Here is a 22,886-nt window from a genome sequence, read left to right on the forward strand (position 1 = left end):
TGCGTATGCTGGGGCTGAGCATATTACAAAAACTTTCATCTGTTTTACCAGTTATAACTGTTTTACCAGTTATTGGCATCATATAAATATTGAAAGTTTGTGTAATAGACATTGATTTCATTACTTATTTTATTTCTTAAGGACATGACCTATATTGTGATCTTAGAATCATCCTTTTAAGACACAGCCATACTAATCTAAGTAGATTACCCAAATCCCAAATCCTGGTGGTCTGCAATTTCTGTAAAATGATTTGCTTTGCACAGTCTTTGTTTCCTTTATTCTCTGTAGTGTTGAGGAGACAGAGTCTGATCGTCTAGTGTGGATTTTGCCTAAGGTGGTTGACAGTTTGAAGCCAGAAGAACCATTAGAGTATGACAGAAGAGTGAAAAAAATCTAATCAGCAATGAAACTTGTGTTGAAAATCACGGTATTAAATGTGTTATCATTCCAGATAAAAAATCAGAGTTAGGTTTATAGTAAATTTATTTGGGTAGGGAAAACTTTCTAATTTATTTTTTAAAGTTTTAATTCAGCTTGCCATCAAAGTAAAATCCATGTAACACTCCAAATAATTTCCTTTTGGAGTATAACTTTTCCCCAAGTAGGATTTAATTTATATTAAGTGTAGTAGGGCAAGTAAAGGTCAGTGTTTTTGTAATTTTGGATTAAACTAAGCTTTCTTAATTGAGAATATAACTCTGAACTGTAAAAAATCAGAAATTGCTCTTTTTGTATTTATGTTCTTACCTTTATTCTTCACTCATAGAGATGACTTTTAGGCCCAATGGAATTTCATCATTAGCACAGCTTTGTGCCAAGGTGACGATTAAAATTTTGTACAGGACAAGTGTGGAAATTAAATGAATACTAAGAGGTATATATGTCAGTCACTTGCTCTGAGCAGATGTTGACTAACAATATTTCTGTAATTCACTTTGAGGTAACATTTTCTCAGTTGGAGCAATTACAAGCATGTGCTTGTTGGTTTCTTTAGTTTTCGGATGATTTTTAGAATACTTTTAATAGTCATCCATACCCTGTGTATAAAATCAACATCTAAAAAAAGTCTTGAAGTAAATAATTATTTGTAAGTAGATTGATCTCTTAACAATTCAAATGAAAAATTCTGCATTCATCTGAACTACATTGTTTAGGTACTACTTTGTATCAGATGCAGATATACAAACCATACATTTTCTTTTGTTATTTTCGAGACAGGGTCTCACTCTGTCACCCAAGCTAGAGTGCAGTCACATGATGATGGCTCACTACAGCCTTGAACTCCTGAGCTCAAGCTGTCCTCCTTCCTTAGCACAACACCAGCTACTTTTTTTGTTTTTTATTTTGTAGAGATGAGGCCTCACTGTGTTGACCAGACTGGTTTTGAACTCCTGGCCTCAAGTGATCCTCCTGCCCCAGCCTCCCAAAATGTTGCAATTATAGGCATGAGCCACCATGTCTGGCCCAGACCATATGTTTTATTTGTGAGTTTTAACTACCTAATGTAAAAATACTTACTTATATATAAAAGAAGGAGAGAGAACCCTGAAATGATTAAGCAGATAGGTTCAAAAGAAATTCACTGGTCATTGGCAATATCTGATATACTTCACTTATCTTTATTTTCAGTAAAAATGATCAAATGAGATACCTTAGTCTAACAACAGTGTAAATAATCTGCACAACAATAGCTTGCTTTTGGAAATGAATGCCTCTTAAATCACAATGCAGTTCCATATAGCAACAGGCAGTCCAACTCGATATGAGCTGAAGTAACTGAACTGACACCCAAACATGTGGGTTTATAGCAATATGTAGAATTACAATGTATAGACTGACTTTTCTGGCTGTTTGATAATTTAAGGGAGTTTCTGGCTGAAAAACCTAAATGGTTAAAGTTCTGCTGAGATGTGTATGGTAGTATTGGAAGCATTTGGAACTGTTGATACCCAATCATCTCTACAGGTAACAGTTGAGAGTGGTGCTGTGAATGATGAATGTTCAGAAACAGTTAAAACTAATAGGAAAGCAGTAACATTTCATGTTGCTGTCAACATATAAAAACACCATTAAGTAGGGGAGGGATTGTACATCTAGGGAATGTTGTTATTTTGAGTATTATGTTCAGCCATAAGCACATTTGCCTGAAGAAATTGTGGATTATAAAGCACCACTGTCTTCTGTGATAGAGCTTCCAGGCACTTTAATGATTTTGTACATTGCAAAAATGTAAAATTTTGTCTAACAAGGGTTGATAACAATTCAGTAATGAACTATTTGCGACAGAAAGTGTGTTTATATATTCATGTAGATATTTTGAAGTGTTTTATGCTGAATCAGTTAATGTTTCTTTTATGAATTGCAGAATTCTCCTGTGGATATGTCAATATGGGAAAGAGGGCTTTTCTTATGTTTCAAGTGAAATAAGTACATCTTTTTGACACATCACTAGGTAATTAGCATCAAGCAATTCTGTACTCTGTAATATTACAACTAGATGAAAAGGTTTGACCATAGCAGTGAATCCCATGGTCAGTTCAAGTCTACTATCACCAAGTAGCCTTGTCTGTCTCAAGCTTCTTCCGGCTCTGGTCCATTTCTCCACCCTTGATTCTCTCGTTAATTTCAGTAATATTTGTTTTCCTTTACCTATTCATAATTAGTCATATTTTTGATGATGGCAGAATCAGTTTACTAGTTGAACTTAGAAACAAATTATTCTCACAGAATTACCTGCCTTCCATCCCCAAGTGATTGTGTAATAAACTACTATTATCTTTTTATCCCTACTTGTTTATAAGCTTTACTTATTTTAGGATGTATGTATGTCTATATGTGATAAAAGGGAGACTTAAGGTGTAAGATTATCTTCGCTTTTGCTTGTTTTCTGAGACCCTTAATTGTGTTCCTTTCTGAGACCCTATTTTGCCTCTAGAGATGGTTTGTTAACAATTTTTCTTTTCAAGAGTGAATGTAATATGTGGTGGTACGGGGGAAATTGCAGGGCTGAGAGTTAGGAGGTGTGGATTTTAATCTAGATTCTGAAAATAATCATTGCCTTTCTGATAAGGTAATGCTGAGAATTTTCAGAGGTCTTATACAGCTCTAGAATTTTACAATTCCATAATCTCATAAATTTAATAACTTTTATTCAACCCTGAAAAAGGCTGCAACTAGAATTATAATTGCTATTTTGCAAATGATTAAAACTAAGGCAGAGGACAATTAAGTGTTTCTTTCTGAGGTCACAAAGCCAGTAAATGTCAAAACTAAATGTAGAACTTGTATCTCCTGACTCTTAGTTAAATGCTGTTTCCATTAGGCCACACTGTTTAGGTGTTTAAGATACCTGTTCTTTCTTCATATCTCAGGTTTTTTACTAGCGCAGCATTTTCTTAAACCATAATTACGGAGACACTGATCTTGAGGGATGACCGTGGAAAAAAGTCACGGTTCCACAGTGAAATAACTTTGGACACCATTTTGTGTCAGTTGTTCCCTCTTAGAAATTCAGATTGTTCTTTGGAATGTTAAAGACTCTGAAAAAAGAAGCTGATTTAACTTTGTTTAGCTTCCTACACCCCAAAATCACATTAGGCACAGAAGGCTTTCTGTAAAAAGCATCATTAGCTTCTGAGAAACTAGTTTTCCATGGGACACTGAGAAATGTTTCTGGTTTTTTAAGGGAAAAAAAAAAGATCATGAAAGATCTCTGAAGAGTAAAATAGCATGATGTTAATAGAATTGCTATACAGTCATCCCTTAGTATCTGTGAGGGATTGGGTCCCCTGATGCTCAACTCCCTTGTATATATAAAATGGTATAGTTTTTGCATATAACCCACGCACATCCTCCTATATACTTTAAATCATCTATAACTTACATATAATACCTAACACAATGTAATTGCTGTGTAAATAGTTCTTACGTTGTATTGTTTAGGGCATAATGACAAGGAAAAAAATGTCTGTGTACATCAGCACAGATGCAACCATCCATGTTTTTCCCCTGAATATTTTCAAATTGTGGTTGATTTATTTCACAGATGTGGAACCCACAGATAGAGGGCAGACTGTATATACTGTTGAAACTTATTTTAGGCATGTTAACTCATTTAACAGGTTGGGTCTAATTGCTCAAGTATATTATTGTCAAACCTGTGCTTATAAGCATTTGACTTATAAGCAAACCAAGTGTCTTCGCATTGCTGCTGGAATGTCTTTGCTTAACTCCACCTTCTGTATCTCAGAACTTAAAGGGCCCCTCTGGTAAAACTTCTATGTTTTATTTCCATTTCATTGTAGATTACATAGGTTTCAGTGGATTTGTCTGGGAATTTAAGCCCAAGTACACTATTTTTCCATATATCTGGTACCTCAACCAAATTTCAAAGAAAATTATTTTGTAAACTTGATACTGCTTGCTCTATAACCTATGAAAAATTCTGAAATCTCCTAGAGTTACAAAATATGTAGAATCACCATTTTCAGACTATCAAAGGGTAATACAACCCTGCCCTCAAAAGTAACGATTTTGGCTGAACGGGGTGACTCACATTCCCAGCACTTTGGGAGGCCAAGCCAGGAGTATTGCTTGAGCCCAGGAGTTTAAGACCACCCTGAGCAATATGGTAAAACCCTGTCTCTACAAAAAATTAGCCAGGCGTGGTGGCACATGCCTTTGGTCCCAGCTACCTGGGAGGCTGAGGAGGGAAGGTTGCTTGAGCCAAGGAGGTGGAGGTTACAGTGAGCCAGATCACTTCACTGTACTCCAGCCTGGGCAATAGATCCAACCCTGTCTTTAAAAAAAAAAAAAAAAAAAAATGTGTAAGTTTGATGCACTTGAAATTTCTTCACTAGATGAGATATTGAAAATGATTATGAAGTGTTTAAGGGAAATAGTATCTGATTTGATAGTATTTCATAAGGATGAGGCCTTTTACTTTTTCTACGGTTTTATTAACCCTAAGTTTCCATGAAAGAATATGATTGTATATTCATTGATCTACATTCTCTGACCTTTGGCTGTACTGACAAACACAAAATGTTGGCACCAAGAGAAACTTGAATGAAAGGAGCCTAGATACAATTGAAGGCACTAAAGCCAAGAAAAATGAAATGACTCGTTAGTTTGAAACATGGCCCTGACCAGGCACAATGGCTCGCTGTAGGATCACCTGAGGTCAGGAGTTCGAGACCAGCCTGACCAACGTGATGAAACCCCATCTCTACTAAAAATACAAAAAAAAAAAAAACAACAACAACCAGCCAGGCATGGTGGCGCATGCTTGTAATCCCAGCCGTTTGTGAGGCTGAGGCAGGAGAATTGCTGGAATGTGGGAGACAGAGGTTGCAATGAGCCGAGATCGCGCCACTGCACTCCACCCTGGATGACAGAGCAAGACTCCATCTCTAAAAAACAAACAAACAAAACAGAAAAAGAAACATGGCCTTGACCCTCTTGATTCTAGTTAGTACACAGTCCCTTTCTTCTACATTGCTTTTTTTCCCTTTTTTTAACTTCTCGTGTTCAACCATTTGTTTCATTTGCTACCTTTTTTTGCATTATAGCTCTGCTTTTTCTTTCTTTGACTACTGCTTAACTCTCATTAACCAGTCTGACTTGTTGAATACCTTCCTCCATCTTTTTCATGTATTCATTCATCCATTTTTTTTTCTGCCCTTTACCGTGCCCTTTTTCTGCATTTTCTGCCTTTTACAGAGGAAAGTACTGTGTGGGAGAATGGTAGAATATTAAAGTGAATAATATTCAGTCTATCTTTTCAGACTTTATTATTTTAGTGTGATAGAGGGATAAGAATTTCAATAATTAATATACATGGCAGAATGTCAGTGATACGAATAAATTCTTACAGACATTCAGAAGAGATTACATTCAGGCACAACCAGAGGTGATAAGGAAAAGTTTTATTGTGGGTCGCATTTATTCCAGTCAGCACTCTTTCTGTTATAAGTGACAGAACCTAACTTAAACCGGGTGAAACAAAAAGTGGTGTTTATTAACCCATTTATCTAAGAAGGCTAGGAGTAGATTGATTTGGAGCATGGGGGACCTAGGGGTTTAAACAAGGTCATCAGGCCTCCCTCTTTCACCTTACAAATGTTTTGTTGAAAGAATAAGAACTGGAGAGGCAAATTGGGCCAAGAATAGGGGATGTGAGAAATGGGAAAAGGTGAGAATACAGTGTTCTGGTCTCTCCTTCTCTAGATCCCTCACTCTAATATTTCCAGATTGCTCCCTGGTTGCTATATTATATTGTAAGATACCTTATTCCTTAGTGGTATGGAATGTTTTCTTTCAGTGGAAATGTGCATTTAATTTATAACATCCTGTTCCTGACAATATCACCTTTTCCATGCCCCTGCCCTGCCTCTACAGCCTAAAAAGCAGTTCTGTTTCTATGGTTAGAATGAATTTTGATAGCCATTCTTTGAAGCTGAAGCTGTTTCTGTGAGCCAGAGATGACCTGAAGGCTTCTTTTCTACCCAGTCTGAAAGAGACCAAAGTAATACCAACGCCTTAGTTTGAAAGAGGTTCCACACTTTCCAGAGTAATCCTGTATGGACTCAGATCCCTCTTATCTATGGGTAATTCATCCTAGAATGAATTACTTGAAAGAGTAACCAGGATTTCAGAAAATACAGGGAAAAAAATGTTTTATTTGAATTTTTAAAAACTATTTCAAAAATTAAAATTAATATAATATTAAAAAGTGAACTATATATTATTCACTAGGTCTTAGAGTAAACAAAGAATTAGTTGTTGATTTTTTTGGCATGTTTTTCTCAGAAAATTTATATGGTAATAATATATGTCTTATATTTCACATTTGAATCTTGTTGCTTTTTCTCCTTAGTTATTAACCCACTGTTTCTAACTCAGATCCTAATCCATTAATGACTTTATATTTGATTAAATGGCTCCTTAACACCTTTTTCATGGACCTCACCAAGTCTTCAGTCTTTTGCATAGTATTCAACTTACAGTGGATTTGTTCTGTTTATATATTATGAGATATTCAACAGAAGATTGATCAAAGCGATTGACTCTGGCTTGAGACTGCCGTACTATCTGTAGAGGATATTTCACAGAGTTTTGTTTTCGTTTTTTTTTAAGTTATCTGTTCTAATGGATTTTTTCATGAGCTCACAACATTGGCTTAATTGTGTGTCCTTGCAAACTCCAAAGACTTAAATGAAGCGGACCACCTTTACTGTTATTTGTTTATCCAATGCATTTCCTCGTGGTCACTTGGGTGTGCATTGTCTATGATCAGTAGTCATCTTTATGGATCCTTATTGTTTTATAGTGGGCCAGTTGCATAGATCTGATAAATGATTCTTCTTTGAATCATCCCATTGTTTGTGTCTAGTTCTAGCCAAGTGAACGTGAACTCTTAACCAGAGATGTTCTGAGTTTTTTGCCTGTAGTGAGGTGGATAACAGGGGCTGTGGCTACTTGGTCACTAGAGAATAAGAGAAAGATTGCTTTTAAGGAGCTTTTGTAGCTTGACAGTTCTGCTGTATGCATATAATTTCAGAAGCACACCATAGCACGCAGTTGAGAATTTGGGACACTGTTTTGATTTAAGAAAAGTCCTAGAGCAACATTAACAGATCATGCCTCCTATGTGGTAACATTTCAGATTCACTTCTTCTTCTTTTTTTTTTTTTTTTTTTTAAATAGAGATGAGGTCTTGCTGTCTTGGCCAGGTTAGTCTTGAACTCCTAGGTTTAAGTGATCCTCCTGTCTTGGCCTTCCAAAGTGCCGGGATTATAGACATGAGCCACTATACCTGGCCCAGACTCACTTCTTATAGTAAAGATGCTGCCTTCATCATTTAATAAAGGCTTTCAGAATGTTTTATGTAAAATAAATGCTTTCATATTAAAATTCTCATAGATGTTTGAACTGGATAAATAATATGTCATAAAGAATAGAAGTAGGGGAAGGTATTACTGGTACTACCCGTACCCTGAAAACTCTAGGGCCTCTTTCAAAGTGAAGAATTAACAGTAGCTTGATTAGTGGCCATGGTATTTATATAAGTTTTAATTAGCCATCAAATTAATTTTTTAAAAAAATTTGAAAGCATATACTGAATTGCTTTGGTTTAAATTGTACAAATATTACTATTGTTTGAAGGTTTCCATTACATTCTGATCCTTTAGTTGTATAGGTTTTTTACTGCATTGCTGTAGTTGAATAAGCCTCACGTTTTATGTGAAGCCCCATAAAACAATTGCCTATTTTGAGTGTCAGTTCACCATTTTTGTAACCTCCATATATACACATCTCAGCTTCTTTTTTTTCCTGGAAAATTCAGCCTTTGCCTTTCATAATTCATGGTTTTTGTGACTTCCAGTTTGGTATTTGTTGTTTTTATTTGTGATTTTAGATTTTTAGAGGGGCTTTTTCTGGTGGTGGTGGTTTTTGGTTTTTTTGATTTTTGTTTTTTGAGACAGAATCTTGCTCTGTTGCCCAGACTGGAGTGCAGTGACACATCTATGGCTTACTGCAGCCCCAACTTCCCAGGTTCAAGTGATCCCCCCACTCAGCCTCCTAAGTAACTGGGACTACAGGTGTGTGCCACCACACCCAGCTAATTTTTAAAAAATTATTCTTTGTAGAGACACGGTCTTGCTGCGCTGCTCAGGCTGGTCTTGAACTCTTAGGTTCAAGCGATCCTCCAGACTTGGCCTCTCACAGAGCTACGATTACAAGCATAAGCCACCATGCCTGGCCCCTGATTTTAGGTTTCTGTGAACACTAGAACTTGCCATTCTACCTGTATTTCAGGACTTTCTGATACACACACACATGCATATGCACCCACACACACATACATATATGAGGATGAGTTTTTAAATACTTCTTTATCTTGAAAAATGTTTGTTTGGGTATTTCCATATATGTGGTATGGTTTGGTGGTTCCACAGTCATTCTTGCATTACATATTTGTTTTTTAGTTTGAGTATACCTCTGGAGGATTATCACATTTCTAAGTTCCATGAAATTTTTAGGGAGTCACAATTAAATGGGAGTACATTACTAGGCCACTTCACAGCAAATTAAATCAATTAGTAAATGTATAGTTAATTTTAAATTTTATTAATTTCTCTTACATACTTTTCCACGCTTGTCCCTGAGATTAGAGATTAGCAAACTGTACACAAAGAGCCAGATAGAAAATAGTCTAAGGTCTGTGGTCCAGGATACCAAAATCAATGATAATCAATGAACTAGGCCATAAACATATAATTCATGGCTTATGAACTAAGCCATAAACATGTAACTACCTACATGTTTAAATAGCTATATAAGTACTTAGATATCATTGATTTGGGGCTATAAAAATAACAGTTGGTGGCCTGGATTTGTTCCATACACTACATTTGCCAGTCTTGCTCTAGATAATTTAACAAAAATAATTTAAATAGTAGTAACTCTGCCAATTTGTTGAAGAGTTAATAAGTTATATATGGCCGGGCGTGGTGGCTCACGCCTGTAATCCCAGCACTTTGGGAGGCTGTGGCAAGTGGATTACCTGAGGTCAGGAGTTCAAGACCAGTTTGGTCAACATGGCAAAGCCCTGTCTCTACTAACAATACCAAAATTAGCTGGCGTCGTGACGCGCACCTGTAATTCCAGCTACTAGAGAGGCTGAGACAGAAGAATCACTTGAACCCAGGAGGCGGAGGTTGCAGTGAGCCAAGATCACATCACTGCACTCCAGCTTGGGTAACAGAGCAAGACTCTTGTAAAAAAAAAAAAAAAAAAAAAAAAGTTATCTATGTGAAATTTTTATTTAAAACACAAATTCAGACACGATGGTTGGTGGTTGTAGTGGTGAATTACACTAAAGTTTGAGGAGCTATACTGCCTCTATACAGAATGGTAAGTTACCAATTAGGTGAGTTGTTTTTCTGTTTTGCTTTCAAATATGATATGGGCAGATTTCTAGGCAAATGTCAGATTTTTCTCCCTCTGAAATCCTTTGTTTCCCTTAGTTTTCTATAATCAGAAATCTTTTAGAAAAACCCTACTTCTCAAGATAGCAATATAAGATTGTAGCTTTAGTGTACTACTACATTGGAAGAGGAAAAGGTGAAAATTAGGCTGCTTAATAGAGGTGTGGCAGTTGGGCAGTTGCATCTCTTTTGAGCAGCCTAATGTAGAGAGAAGCCTTCAGAGAACAGCTGCAAAGAATCTATCGAGGGAATCTATGATGAGAGGATAGTGTGAGAATAGCACAGTAATGAAAAAAGCGTACTGTTGGGCAGTACTGTACTGCCCAACATATGAGAATCTCCCCAAAGTATATGTGCAATAAAAATACAGCATTTTCTAGGCTGTGTATAAGTAATTTTTGTAAGATAAATGTAAATTATGGATTTTGATGCAGTTTATAAAATACAGAATTTAAAAATTTCATGTACAGTGATTAATGGTTAGAGTTTGAGGAATTTTTTGGTTATTATATGCTATCCACTTTCAACTTAAGGCTGTCTTCTGTCTTAAGGGTTTAACTGGGACCCTGTCTCTACAAAACATTTTTTGAAACATTAGCCAGGTGCAGTGGCACCTGCTGTGGTCCCAGCTACTTTTCAGATGTACATTTGGAAAAGTTAAATGCAAATTGTATAAAGAAAACAGTCCCAAACACAGTTATGAAAATGAATTTTTATACCCAATAAAAGAAGACATTGTGTCTTAGCTCTACCACAATGAAATTTAACCCAAGGAAGTAATTGAAAATACACATAAAGATGCGTATGCAACACTGTTTGCCACACACAGTATTTTGTAAAGAAAAATTAACATCACCCAATATGGGACTAATTAAGTTATAATATGGTCATATGAATAACATTGCACTCATTAAAACTTACCTTTCAGGCTGGGAGAGGTGGATAACTTGAGGTCAGGAGTTTGAGACGAGCCTGGCTAACATGGTAAAACCTGGTCTCTATTAAAAATACAAATAAATTAGCTGGGTGTGGTGGTTGGAGCCTGTAATCCCAGCTACTCAGGAGCCTGAGGAGGGAGAATTGCTTGAACCCGGGAGGCGGAGGTTGCAGTGAACCAAAATTGCACCACTGCCTTTCAGCCTGGGTGACAGAGCAAGACTCTGTCTCCAAAAAAAAAAAAACCCCACTTACTTTTCAAAATAGTATTTTGTGATAGGATTTTTATACAGTATTTCATAGTGGAAAGGCAGAGTAATGTATTACTGCAATATGTGTAGATAATAAAATCTAAATAATAATATCAAAAAATTAACATTGGTCTGATTGGAAGTTAGTGTCAGGAGATACACCGTATATCTGAAAATATACTATACTTTCACAGTGAGCATGTATTATGTTTATACAGAAAAAAATACTTAAGACTATCTCGTAACATAATTGGAAGATAAGAGGAAGGGAAAAAATGTTTAGCCACAAAATCCAAAAATATTATTGGCAGACTTTTCTTGGGAGGCTTAATAAGACAGTTGTCACGATACACTAAGCACATTGGTTCTTCAGCAGGATTCCCTGTGTGGAGCCACAAGAACAAATCTTTTTTTTTTTTTTTTTGAGATGGAGTCTTTTTCTGTTGCCCAGGCTGGAGTGCAGTGGCATGATGGGGGCTCACCACAACCTCCATCTCCCAGGTTCAAGTGATTCTGCTGCCTCAGCCTCCCGAGTAGCTGGGACTACAGGTGCACACCACCACACCCAGCTAATTTTTCTACTTTTAGAAGAGATGGGGTTTTGTCACGTTGGCTAGGCTGGTCTCAAACTCCTGATCTCAGGTGATCTGATGGCCTTGGCTTGCCAAAGTGCTGGGATTACAGGCATGAACCACTGCGCCCGGCCATAAATCTTTATTTTGTTTAGGTTTTACTTGGTCTGAGTGATCTCCTTGTTCTCCTTTGAGCAGGATTTAGGCATTCTTCCCTATCCCTCCTCCTTTCTCACCTATCTTGCTGGTCTTTGGTGTTTGGTTTGGTTTGGTTTGGTGTTTCTGTGAGATGGAGTCTCACTTTGTCATGTAGGCTGGAGTGCAGTGGCATGATTTCTGCTCACTGCAACCTCCGCCTCCCAGGTTCAAGCAGTTCTCCTGCCTCAGCCTCCCGAGTAGCTGGGATTACAGGTGCCCACCACTATACCCAGCTAATTTTTGTACTTTTAGTAGAGATGGAGTTTCACCATATTGGCCAGGCTAACTTTGAACTCCTGACCTCAAATGATCCACCTGCCTTGGCCTCCCAAAGTGCTGGGATTACAGGCGGGAGCCACTGTGCCCGACCAATCTTGCTGGTCTTTTATCTTCCTAACCCATATATGTTGTTTAGCTTTCAAATTCTAACACAAGTTCTTCTTTTTGTATGAATATCCTTAATAGATACTGCCTTGTATCTCTATCTCTTAATGTTCCTATAAACTTGATTTTCCAGTTAAATTGCAGCTCCCTGGTGAGGGAACATGTCTTTAAACCTTTGTGTGTGCCTCATTGTACCTGCATAATTATGTAAAGTTGTTTTCGTGGTGGTGGTGGTGTTTTTTTACACAGAGTTTCACTGTGTCACCTAGGCTGGAGTGCAGTGGCGTGTGTGATCTTTGCTCACTACAACCTCACCTCCCAGGTTCAAGCGATTCTCCTGCCTCAGACTCCCAAATTATAGGCGTGCGTTATAGTTAGGATTATAGGCGTGCATCCCACACCCAGCTAATTTTTGTATTTTTAGTAGAAACAGGGGTTCACCAAGTTGGCCAGGCTGATCTCGAAAAGTTTTTAATGAGAAACCCTGGTTTGGTCTTTATTTATGCTCTTGAACAAGTCACTTGGTCTTATTTTTTTCACTTGCAAAATGGGGACATCAGTGTAAGTTTACAGGACTGTTGGATTGAACATTGTGGCCACTTCATAAACTATAAAGTGTTCCATAAATATGAGTTGTTAGGTTCATTATAAGGGGTATTTAAAAAGTGGTTGATTACTGTCAGCATAGGGATAAAAAGCAAATCACATGGGAGACAGCAACAATTCCTGTCTAGGACCAAAGCAACCAGAAATTAGAGAAAAGTTTAAGTAAATAATTACTCTGTATCCATACATGGCATATTACACAGCCATCAGAGTGATATCCTTAGGTGCTGATAGAAAGATCTCTGAGATACATTAAGTAAAAAAGGCTAAGTGCAGAGAAGCTTGTTCTGATTTGTGTTAGAAATGATACATATCTAAATGCAATGTGGTATCTTGGATTGGATCTTGGAACAGAAAAATTACATAGATGGAAAAAACAGTGAAATTCTAATAAAGTCTTGAGTTTAGTTAATAGTAATGCTCTAATGTTAATTTCTTAGTTTTGACAAATGTAGCATGGTTATGTAAGATGTAGGGGAAACTGGATGAAAAGTATATGGGAATTTTCTGTACTAACTGACACTTTTTTATAAATGTAAAATTATTCCAAAATAAAAAATTTAATTAAAAAGTAGTAGGCACTTTCATGTTTGGCTAGAGTATCTCTGAAAGAATATACAAGAAATCTGTGCTTTTTCAAACCAATAGAATATACAATACCAAGAGTGAACCCTAATGTAAACTATAAACTTTGGGTGATAATGATGTGTCAGTATAGGTTCACTGGCCAGGCATGGTGGCTCACACCTGTAATCCCAGCACTTTCAGAGGCAGGAGGATCACTTGAGCTCAGAGTTCAAGACCAGTCTGGGTAACCTAAGGAGACCTTGTCTCTACAAAATAGTAATAATAATAATAATAATAAAATTTTAAGAAATTAGCTGGGTTGGTGGCGCATGCCTGTTGTCCTAGCTACTCCAGTGGCTGAGGTTGGAGAATCGCTTAAGCCCAGGAAGTAAAGACTGCAGTGAGCCATGATTATGCCATTGCACTCCTGCCTGGTGACAGAGTCTGTCTCTAAATAAATAAAATACATACATACTGAAGATCCATGAATTTCTAAGTCAAGAATATTTTTGGATTTTTATTTTTAGGAAACTACAATTCTAATGAGTGATATTAGCAAGTGAGAAGAACTTTTTGGTCAACATTTAGTCCTTTCCCTTGAGTGCATAGTACTCTTGTACCTTTGGGCAGTAGGAAATGGGAAGCATCAAAGACCATCAACAACTTGAGAATATTCAAAAATCAAGATAATCTGTATTTCATAATTAAGTACTTATATAAAACATCTTAGTAAGAAGACATATTGATGTCTGGGGTAAGGGAAAGGCAGTATAGGAGGAAAATATTGGAACATCTCAGAGTTAATTCTTTAGTGATAAAATTTTACCTAGGGCTGATTCCTGTCACCTTTCTTCTTCCGCTACCCCCAACCCCAGAGCAAGATAGACAGAAAGACACAGAAACAAATTATATCTGGGTTTGTCCTCAAGTTTACTGGGTAAGAAGTGGGGTTTGAGGATTAGGTTTTGACTGTCTTTTCTAATCTCAATCAAATCTGAAGAGTCCCTTTTTCTCCCCTAAAATGATAATACTACTTAGGAAACTCTTACACAATTTCAGTTTTCTACTAGCCAGAAGAAACTGGCTCTACAAGGAGAGTTTGAGAATGTGGGTGAGGTTGTTCTGGTGGTCCCCAGGGTTGGGTGTTGTAGGCAAACAATTCCTTAGAGATCTGGCTTGGATTGGAGGCTCTTGGTGTGGGGGTGAGGGACATTGTTGGGTGTAGGAGTGGGTTCTTGGAAATGGAGTTGAGAAAAATGTCAGTGAGCTAATTCATAACTTCCCTTTGGGTTTTTAAAGATTCTACTTAATTTGTTAAAATTGTCCTCAATTTGTTTAAAAGTTCTATTTTTTAAAAAATGTGTACAAAGAGCCAATAACAGATGAAAATATACTTTCCTCTGTGTTGTCAAAAATTTTGTTGTCCACAACACAAAAACTATAATAGTGGCTCTTTTAAAATCATAATAAACTATGGCACATTATAAATTTAAAGTTTTCAGAAATGTTTTTCAAATGATTAGTATTTGTGTGGATGGGTCCTTGGGACAGGTGTTTTTTTGTTTGTTTTCTTGTATATGTGAAATCTGAAGTAAAAGTAAACCACCCCTTGCTTAAAAAGAGGTTTAGGATGAAGTGGCTAAATCTCAAATTTCCCTTTTTGCTTCAGTGTGTCAGTTAATCTGGCTGTAGGATATATTTATCCACGTGAAGCCCACTGATGCATGCAAAGCTAAGCAGAGTACAATTTTCCCCAGTAGGTCTTCTTTCTCTGGGCATTTGTAGCTGTGCCTCAGTGTGTGGAGTCCGCTGGGGAAAGCTAAAAGGGCTAAGATGTCAGCTGTTATAAAGGTACTGAGATCCTGTTTTAGGAAAGGAATGAGACATCCAGTCTTTAAAAATATACATATTTCTTATTTCCCATAAGGCAGTTAGAAGTCTGCACAATAATGATAATTGTTAATATTGTAAATAGGATATCAATTTATGTGGCATTTAAAGAATTTTGAAATTCCTTGTATTTTGTTTATCCTTTTTCTATGAGTATTCGAATTTCTGTTTCTTGTCTTAATATCAGAGATTTTAATTTGTTCTTATAGTTAGTTAACTTGAACCTATGGCCTAGGTTAGCCATTAACTGACTAGTTGAGATTATTTATCTTAACCTATTGTTGCATATAGTATTTTAGGTTTTTGTTGAGATTGATACTATTGTATATTTTAAAATGCATGGAACTTGTCAAAGGTAGCTTAAGTTGACTTTCTATCTTCATTAAAATGTTAAGGGATTTTTAAAATGTCATTAAATATTCTTATCTAAATCATTTATGTATTACCATAAATCACAGTTGTATTAAGTCAGCCATAAAGGTTTCCTACTTAATGCAAATGAACATGTAAGGGATCTAGAAAGCGTTAATTTGTGAGGGAACAAATTAAAGTGGTTAGAATTGCTATTGAGCTGTATATGATAGATGAAATATTTTAATTGAAGACACAAATAGTTTTAATATTTCTAATGAGAGAGTGTGTAGATCATTTAATGTCGTAGGAGAGCAAAGTAGAAATTTGGAAAAAGTAAAAATGACTCCTAAATTACCCAGCAAGTTGTAAAGATACACTTTTCTCAGCATGCATTCTCATGATAGCATAACAATGTATAATATATCTGATTAGTGTCATAATTGACTACCTTGAAAGATAATGGTTCTAAGGGTCAATAAAGCACACAATAAGAAAGATTTAATTAACGTGATCAAGGTAGGCTAAAAAATGAATATTTGTTTATCTGAGTATTAAGATTTTTTAATTTTAAGGAATTCTTTTTTAAATATACTATGGTAGGGGAAAAGAACCATGCTTTTGCCTTGAAAGCACTGGCAGAATAGATTAGTGACACAGATAGTGTGAAACTATCACACTGAATCTTTTTGGCTTGTGTTAATAGGTTCTGACCTAATGTGTATCACATTTTCATTTTTAATACAGAATCTAAACAAATGCTTTGCCAGTTGAGAAACTGGAGTCCTCTTTCCATGGTGCTCATTACTTATTTTCTCTGACTTGCTCATATGAATTTGGTTGAAAGTTTGCTTTTAATTGGAGAAGCTGAGATTTTTTGGGTACAGGAAGAAAATAATGCAAGAGTAGTAATGAAGGTTGCTGCTTTCTGTCTAGTTCCACAAAACCCTTTAATTTAGGAAGCTCAGTCTGTCTTTACAGGTTGCTTGGGCTGGCCCTAGATAGAATGGATACATTGGGTGTTGAAAACGAAAAAGGGACTTGGTTCATCTCACTATATAAATGAGGAAACTGAAAGTAAGCCCCTGTGTTTGGTTAGAATGCCAACTGATTTAAAAGGTTGAAACACTCTAGAATTTTTACCTTCAGATTATTGCCAACATTAATTATTATGTGAAAAGGGGGGAAAGTTTGATATGGTAATAGGAGATTAAAATGGCAGAGTGTGGTTTCCTGGGCTAAAATGGGTCAGCAGACAGAAATGTAGAATTCTAGTTAATGAGGAACACATTTATATTCTGTCTCAGATGCATTGTGCCTGATGTTAGTCCCATACATTGGACTTGAAATGGAATCATCTTTTTAATGCCCTCTCTTTTTTGGCCTGCTGTGATCCTACTGTACTGTAGCTTTTTTCTTGTTTTAAAGATGGAGTTTGTGACAACTAGCTAGTGCCGAATTCTGGTTGGCTTCTTGGTAGAAGGAATGTGTTATTTCACCCTGGACAGAGGCGTGGAGTGTCCAGATCCCAGTGAGTTTCAAGCCAAACTCTATGAAAACAGTGTCTGCAACTTTTGCTAGGTATTCATTGTGTTCATAAAAGACAAATTCAGGGATCACTGTGGGTAGGGACAATTCCTTCTCTCTCTAAGACCTAAGCAAGAGAGATCATTTAGACTGAGGTCCTTGGTATATTCTTGTTGAGGGAAGATGACACAAAGGGGAATAGAACTAATCAGTAAGCCTTGCAACCCAATTTGGACTTCACCCATGACAACCATCAGCCACAGGAGGCCCAACTCCCATCTCCTATCTTGGTTTGCCTGTGTGGTACAGAGGAATAGGTAGGTTTGGTTTGTTTATCTTTTTTTTTTAAAGATAAGGTCTCACTCCATCTGCCAGGCTACAGTGTAGTGGCACAATCTTGGCTCACTGCAACCTCTGCCTCCTGGGCTCAAGTGATCCTCTGGGCTCCGCCCCACCAAATAGCTGGGACTACAGGCGCAAGCCACCATGCCCAAATAATTTTTGTATTTTTTGTGGAGACGGGGTTTTACCATGTTGTTCAAGCTGGTCTCGAACTCCCGAGCTAAAGCAATCCATTAGCCTCAGCCTTTCAGAGTGCTAGGATTACAGGCATTAGCCACCGCACCTGGCTGGCTTGTTTATAAGCAGTTTGTAAGTGGAAGAGGAGAAAGTGCAGAGTTACCCAAAAATGCCATATGAACAAGATGCTAATCCCTCTCTCCTCCACTTCTTTTAGATTACCAAAGAAATCTAACTTCATAGTAATCACAGGAATATTTCTGGAGTATAGTTTATATTTTCCATGTGATTTAGAAGGGAAGGAAATCCTCTGCCCCTCATCCAGTCTTAAGGTGGGAATGAAAATTGTACTCAAAATTTTTTAGTCCAGAAACATGAGCCTGCTGACAGCTGAGGGCTATAGCTCTCTAGATTTGGGTAGAAAGACCTGGGGGTGGGAATATCCTCCAGGCAGGACTAGCCCTGTGGCCTGATCTCACTTGAATTTTCAGGTGATCTGACTTTCCAGTGATCTAAGACTATAGTGCAAAGAAGCCAAGTCTCAGGTAGTTTTTTCAGGGACAGGCCTTGGGTTAGCTTTGCCTGAAGGTAGATGACTACTTTGGCAGATAATGTGGAGGAAGGAACACTACTCTTTGGAATGCCCTCAGCTGTCTAACTGTGACAGATTGTGCCTGGCCCAGCTGCAACTGGATCTCAACAAATGTTCAAGGAGAGGAACTGTGATAGGGCCACTTAGATTGCTGTATAGCAATCTAAGGAGTATAGCAGTTGAGGTTCCATGCTTCCAGCAAGGTGTAGGTGGCCTGGATTTTTTGTGGAAAACCAGTGGACAGACAATCATTTTTGTGAAATTGATTTGGTATAGCACAAATTCTAATAATTTTTCCTGTAAGAGTTTTACTATACTATCTCATATTTTATTGAGTACCATTTATGTGCTAAACACTATGCTTAAGAGTATGGGAAATATCAAGATGAAAAAGACATTACCTTCAAAAGAATTACTAAAGACTCTGACTTGGTACTTAATAAGTTTATGATGAGTATAAAAATAGAATACTGTCTAGACATTACATTCCATATTAAGCTGTAGTGATATAGAGCATTTTATTTGAGTAAGAAAAAAAAATAAAATCCAAACTCATTTAACTAAAACATGATTTTCAGTTTGAATACTTTAAGTTTCAATTAAGAATTCTGCTTTTTCATGGCAAGAAGTTCTCGTGGATCTCCTGCACATCATTGTTCTGTGTGTCCTACCTCTAGGATAAAGCCTCTAGGCTCCTTAGTATGGCACTTAAAGATCTTCATTTTCTGGCTCAAGCTTTGTTTTTTTCTCATCTTCGTCTCTACCAAGTATCCCACACTCTAGCCATATCCCAGTGACTCTGTATTTCTAGAGCTAATACTCACTTTCACAAGTTTTTGCCTTTGCTAGATGACACTGAATTTCTTCTTGTCCATCAAGGATTAGCTTATGCTTGACATCTGTAGCTTCAGAAATAGACAATCACTGCTTCTTTTGTATTTCCTTAATGATCTGTGCAGCTTGCTGAGTAGCATACCTTAGTACCATTTATCATAGACATATGTGTACACCTCTGTCTTTTTCTGCTGAATTATAAATTCCTTGAGGGCAAGTCTCTTTATTATTTATATTTCTAACTATATCTTCTACAATATGCCTGAAATACAGCAGTATTCAGGAAATTAGCATTTCTTGACTGGCAATCCCTAACCTTTCTTTGGCTTCTTTTTTTTCTTTTTCTTTTTCTTTTAATGCTCATTTCCTAACATCCCCCTTACCTTTCTTTTTTTTTTTTTTTTTTTTTTGAGACTGAGTCTGGCTCTATCGCCCAGGCTGGAGTGCGATGGCCGGATCTCAGCTCACTGCAAGCTCCGCCTCCCGGGTTCACGCCATTCTCCTGCCTCAGCCTCCCGAGTAGCTGGGACCACAGGCGCCCGCCACTTCGCCCGGCTAGTTTTTTGTATTTTTTAGTAGAGACGGGGTTTCACCGTGTTAGCCAGGATGGTCTCGATCTCCTGACCTCGTGATCCACCCGTCTCGGCCTCCCAAAGTGCTGGGATTACAGGCTTGAGCCACCGCGCCCGGCCAATCCCCTTACCTTTCAAGAAAGGAGTACTGTCACTGTCTGCTGGAAGATACAGAACTCCTGTTGAAAAGTAAATTTAGGCTGGGGTCAGTGGCTTATACCTATAATTCCAGCACTTTGGGAGGACAAGGCAGGAGTATTGCTTGAGACCAGGAGTTCAAGACTAGCTTGGACAAGATAACAAGAGCTCATCTCTACTTTAAAAAAAAAAAAAAAATCAGCTGGACCAGGTGTGGTAGAATGCATCTGTAGTCCCAGCTACTTAGGAATCTGAGACAAGAGGATAGATTGAGCGCAGGAGGTTGAGGCTGCAGTAAGCCGTGATGATGCCTCTGCACTTCAACCTGAGTGACAGAGTGAGACCCTATCTGAAAGAGAAGAAAATAGAATAGTAAATTTAGAGATGAAACCTGGCTTTGGCCCCATTCTTGTACTAGAGTCTTAGATCTTCTCAATAGGGATGGAGGACTTTAGTGAGTGACTTCCATTTTGAGAACCGTATTTTAAGCCTGACAACTAATTTTTTGTGATCCCTTTTTGAAAACTTGTTTATCTCAGTAATATGTGATTATTTATTACTCTTTGACATAGGAGCATATTACATGTTCTGTTTATTACTCTATCAGGAGCTTGTTACTTGGGGAAGTGGTTGTAGTTGGCAATCATCCCAAGGTACTTACAGCCAGTAGAAGAAAATATTGGCATTTAACCTACTGTAATTGTTTGTTGAGACAGGGTCTTGTTCTGTTGTCCAGGCTGGAGTGCAGTGGCATGATCATGGCTTACTGCAGCCTTGACCTCCTGGGCTCAAATGATCCTACCACCTCAGCTCCCCGAGTAGTCGGGAGTACAGGTGCACACCACCACACCTAGCTAATTTTTTTATTTTTATTTTTTTGTGGAGATGGGATCTCAATTTGTTGCCCATGTTGGTCTTGAGCTACTGGAATTAAGCATTCCTTCCACTTGGGCCTCTGAAAGTGCCAGAATTACAGGTGTGAGCCACCATGCCCCACATATAATGTTTTTATAAACAGTTACGATTTTAAGGGAGGTAGTAGTGGGACAGGTAGGGTGGAAAGGGTTAGCCTTTGTAAGCATTTCTTAGGATACATGAATTCCTCTCAGTTGTTTCTAGTTTCACAAAAATCTCAATGTTTGTATTTCCAAATAGCATTCTTGGTTTCATGATATAGTTGGTTGAGTTTTAGGTTGTTTTATATCTTTGGCATCTAGCATTATGCCTTGCCTGCAGGAGGCACTAGGAAATATATATTGAGTAAGTGAATGAATGAAAGCCATTTCTTACCAAACTCAGTACTAAAATTGGGGGGGCGGGGGGGGGCGGGGTTTGTAATGCAACAAGGAAGGAAAATAGAAAACAGGAAGCATCTTTATTTTGCTCTCTGTTTATGTTGCGTGGCTGCAATGTTAATTCTCAAACAGTTAAATGTCTGATTGAGCTTTGGTTTGCACTGACAATACTTTGAATGTTTAGATTTGTTCTCTTTCTGTAGTTTTGGAAAATAAATATTCTTTTGGGTTCTGTTTACCTCATGGGATAGATAATGGTTATCCACCCTTTAACTGGAAGAATTAAAGATCAAAGGTTCAGGGTTCTATTCAAACATTATAGTTTAGTTCCTCTTGTTGCAATAACTTTAATGTACTTCATTTCGTTTATTTGTGAAGTGAGCTACATAAACTAATAAGTGAAACATAAGTGTATTTTAGTCTTGATGTTAGCTTCTGGTTGTAAAGAATATATGTAATTTTTAAAGTTTCAACATCAGAATATACGTTCTAATAATTTTTGGTGAAATTAGCAGTGACATTAGTGGCATTAGCATCTTACAAACAACTATTACTACCTGCATACTGTCATGGAGGCTATTTTGAAAATACTTAGGACCTGGTGAAGATGTGAATTATATTGGAAGAATCTGTAGTAAGTAGGAAAAAGCACAAGCCTGTAGGCAGATTTTTAGGGAAGGCCATACTGTCTATTTTTGCCTAGATTTTAATTTTGTTTCACTAATGCTTTATATTCCACTAGTAATTGATTTGGGTTCATAAGTATAATCTGTCAGAATGTTAATATATTATTATAAATTAGTCAAGTTTGGTTGCTTAATTCCTAGCAGAGAAGTTTTGTGTGAGAAAGGTCAGTCATTTTGGAGTGTGGTGTCCTATGGATGACAATTTACTGAAGGGATGGGATCTAGGGTAAAGAGTTTAGCACCCTGGGCACCAGGTAAGCAGAGAGATGCTAGGCAATAGGAGAAGATTGTAAGATGAGAGAGAAGAGGAAGACAAAGATGTATTCCTTCCAGGCCTGAACTCAGAAAAATAGGAAAAAAATGCCTTTTTCCTTCTCTCTCTCTTCTGTCTAGTTCCCAGACTACCATTTACATAGTTCCTTACTTTTTTGGATTCTGTCCTGATTGTTTCCATAACATTGTCTCATTTTATCCTCAGATTTTACAGATGAGGAAACTGAAGCATGACAAGATTAAGTATCTTTTTACTTGACACTATCAGTACTGACAGGGAAGTACTGGTATCCTTGACTCCAAAGCCTATTTTAACTATCCTGTGTACTGACCCTGGGTTCTGCATATACACATTTTCACAGGTAACCAATAAACTTTAGATTCCTTATGTAGCTGAGTTTCAGATAAGATTATGGATCTCAGAGGTTGAAGAATAATCTGTTATTTTTTACTGTGGTATATTTTTTATTTTATTTTATTTTTGAGACAGGTTCTGGCTCTGCTGAAAAGCAGTGGCATGGTCCCAGCTCACTGCAACCTCTGCCTCCTAGGCTCAAGAGATCCTTCCACCTCAGTCTCCTGAGTAGCTGGGACTACAGGCAAATGCCACCATGCCTGGCTAATTTTTGTAATTTTTTGTAGAGACAGGGTTTTGCAATGTTGCCCAGGATGCTCTCAAAATCCTGGGCTCAAGTGATCC

At 37.4% G+C, this 22,886-nt stretch overlaps 1 protein-coding gene across 5 annotated transcripts in view; it reads left to right on the top strand.

The window, feature by feature from the left end:
* LOC116268515 (transcription factor 12) overlaps positions 1-22,886 on the top strand; it is a 254,290-nt gene that overhangs the window by 55,738 nt on the left and 175,666 nt on the right. The window lies entirely within an intron of this gene.

The sequence above is a fragment of the Papio anubis genome, chromosome 7, assembly GCF_008728515.1.
Source record: "Papio anubis isolate 15944 chromosome 7, Panubis1.0, whole genome shotgun sequence".
In the NCBI taxonomy this organism is placed as follows: Eukaryota; Metazoa; Chordata; class Mammalia; order Primates; family Cercopithecidae; genus Papio; species Papio anubis.